The 3,331-nt window shown below is 53.9% G+C and overlaps 1 protein-coding gene across 1 annotated transcript in view; it reads left to right on the plus strand.

Moving 5' to 3' along the window:
- TP73 (tumor protein p73) overlaps positions 1-3,331 on the plus strand; it is a 35,313-nt gene that overhangs the window by 20,654 nt on the left and 11,328 nt on the right. The window lies entirely within an intron of this gene.

The raw sequence follows: 3,331 nt of genomic DNA on the forward strand, positions 1-3,331 counted from the left end.
GGAGCCGCTTCCCTGTGTCCGGTCGCTGGAGCTTCACGGCTCTGCTGCCCAGCCCGGGGAGCAGCGCTGTGCTTCAACACAACTTGTCTCAGAGGAGTAGTTACATCTTCACTCCTTCCCACTGTCTCTCCTTGCGAGGTGCTGCTGCAGGGTGTGTTGTGTTTTCTTAGCTATGGAATAAACTGAAGGTCCTCAGGGCAGGACGTGACCCCAGCCCACTCCTGTCCCTGCTGGGGAATAACTCAGGGCAGATTCAAGTACATCTAGATGGGACGTGCCCGGGGAAAGGAGGCAATCCCATGCCACAAAACAGCTGGATGGAAACTGAACCCACAGTGATGTAGGGTGCCCCATCCCACCTGTCCCAGTGTGGAGGGAGGAAGGTCAGGATGTGTCTGATGCTCTCTCCAGTGTCCCAGGCAGTGGTGTCCAGGGGGTGCCTCTGGGATGGAGCAGACCCAGCCGTGGGCAGGGCCAGGCTGGGTGCTGCAGGACACCCTGGGACAGCCCTGCAAGCTGCTATAATGATGCTCTGTGCTTACTTTAATTAGCAGTAAGGAAATTCCCTCCTCCCAGACAACGCATGTTGCAGCTGCAGGGAGTAAATAAAAAACACCACTAAGGTGTTTTTGGCCAGTGTCCCCAAAAGAGCAGAGGGAGCAGCAAGAGGCTCCCTGAGGCAGCTCCACACAGTGACAGCCTTCTCTCTCACTGGAGCCATCCCAGCCACCCAGGACCTACCCACAACTCCAACCTCAGCCCAGACCACCCCAGCATCACCCTGTGCTGGCTGTGCTCCTGGAGCTGTTGTCTCCTACCTGGAGCTGTGCTGATCAGGCCAGGGTTGCTTTCTTCCTCAAGCCTTTGTGCTAAGGTCTCCTTGGGATACCAGAGCAGCCAGTGCCACACTGATGCTGTGTGAGAGCCCTCCAGGCCCCAGGGGAGCAGCTGGACTCAAGAGATGCCCAGGGGACACATTTTGGACATCTGCAGAGAATGTTCAGGACTGAAGCTGAGGCTGCCAAGTGCAGGACTCCTGGGAAGTGGTCTGGAGCCGAAGGGTTAAATGCCTGAACTGGCTTTAGCACTCAGCAGGGCAGTGGGTGAGATGTGCAGACCCCTGTACCCTGATGCTGGGGTGACTGTGGATCCCCCACAGCAGGACTAGAGCCCACCAGCCAGATTTCTCTGCACTGAAGCTGAGCCTTGGGGAGAGGAGAAGTGGGTCAGCAGCATCTTGCACCCTGGACAGCATGGGGGATGTTTCATTCAACACGGTACCTGCTGCAGGAGGGCCAGCCTGGGTGCAGACAGTCCAGCTCTCCAAGGCTGCCACACCAGAAACAGCCCTGCTGCCCTGGGTTTGCTCTGTCTTCTCCTGGCTGACAGCTGCCACGGCCACCCAGCTGCATTTCTTGTGCTGGAAGATGGAGCTGCTGCCTTCCTCCCACTCACCTCGAGCTCTGCATTGCCACTGCTGCACCTGAAACTCTGTCCTGGTTAAACTGTGAAAGGATTCGGCAAAAAGAAATGTTATATATTGCCAGTCAGACAATGTACAAGTAATGATGGTCTGTAGACAGCACTAACTGTGAGTAGCAATGCACAAGACTAGGAAAGCTGGTGGGAAATGCAGGCCTTGATGGTCTGTAAACAGCACTAACTGTGAGTAGCAATGCACAAGTAAGACTAGGAAAGCTGGTGGGAAATGCAGGCCCTGGGCAGGAAAGCTAAAGATACAGTGAGTAGGGCTGGGGACAGTGACATCTGACAGCCAAGGGCAACTGCAAGACCCACCTTGGTGCACCAAAGGACACCCACGGTTTGATTCAGCACTTTGAAAGAAACAGCAGCAAAATGCACTTCCTATTTCATCCTCAGCCAGGGAAGCCTCATGGCTTTTGGATGCTCTAAGATTAACTGCAAATCACTTACAGCAGGGCCATGGCAAGCACTGAGCACGAGCTCAGCAGAGCCACCTTCCCAGGCAGCCCTGGGAGCAGCGAGGAGCCCTCCAGCCTGGGGGAAGGCTCTGCTGGACCAGCAGCTCTGAAGACCTCCTGAAATCTGGGGTGGGACCAAGGAGAACCCAGCCAAGGAGGAGCTGACAGCTGGTGCACAGGCACTGCCAAACCAAATAGTTTGATGTGAGTTGTCTTGTCAAATAATTTGGCATTATTTTTTATACAGTCACAAGCTTCAGTTGATGGAAGTACACAACCCAACAGCCTCCTCTTTTTGGAGGGTTTTGACTGACTCCCTCTGGCTGTTCCTCTGGGAGACATGGTGTTACCCATTTTCCCATGCTTAGGGATGGAGACTCCTAAGGAGCCCAGGACTTCTGGCCAAAGACCGTGTGGAGATGAGCTGAGTGGTGGGGTGGTCTGGCTCTAGAGGTGCTGGGTCAGCAAACATCACCTGGGCAAAGGGAGCCCACTGAGCCACTGCCCTCGTGTGCAGTTCTCATGTCCACGTTTCAAACCCTGTTGACAAAACACAACAGGTTTAGGAGGGAGATGCAAAGAAAATGAAAGATCTGGAACAGATGCCTTGTAAGGTGATACCAGAGAAAGGTTCTGCATGAAAGGTCTTCATGAGGAAAGCAAGGGTGTCTTGATCACAGTCTGCAGAGGAGATGGTTTCTGATAGCAAAGAGCTCTTTAATCTAACAGAAAAAGAAATAATGAGATCCAGAGTTTGGAAGCTGAAGCCAGGCAAATTCAGACTAGAAACAAGGTGAAAATTTTTTTTGGAGAGAGGATAATTAACCAGAAGAACAATTTACCAAGGAATGCAGTGGATTCTCCAACTCCTGAAGTATTCAAATGAAGAGTCTGCATATCTCTTGGAAGATAAGCTGCCCTGCAAGCAGGCATGGTTGGTTCCTGCAGGAGCAGGCAGGGGGCTCAGGCCAGCGGTGCAGGGAATGAAACCAGAGGATCAGCATGTGTTCCCTCTATCCTTGAAGTGATGAAATGGATGAACAGGAAAAGGGCAAAGACTTGGAACAGGGTTTTGGGACTCACGTTACCAGAACCAGGCACTGCAGAGGGGTGAGCTGGGATGTCCCCACTTCGAGTGCGTTGCCACGAGCCCTGAACTGGAGTGGCCATGCTGGTCAGCGCCGCGGGAACCCCTCACCAAAGCCCCTCCTTTGTCATTTTTAATGGCCTTCTAATCAGCAGACACCAATGGCCAGATGCTGAAAATAAGGTTTTCCCTGTAGGCTTGAACCCCCCTCGGGCAGGCTGCTTGAGCAGGGCTGGGAGGACCAGGAGCAGCAGCAGGACAGGCTGGGACACGCCGGCAGCCCTGGGAGCCCCCGGGACCC

Source organism: Chaetura pelagica, unplaced genomic scaffold, assembly GCF_000747805.2.
Source record: "Chaetura pelagica isolate M959 unplaced genomic scaffold, ChaPel_1.0 scaffold159, whole genome shotgun sequence".
NCBI lineage: Eukaryota > Metazoa > Chordata > Aves > Apodiformes > Apodidae > Chaetura > Chaetura pelagica.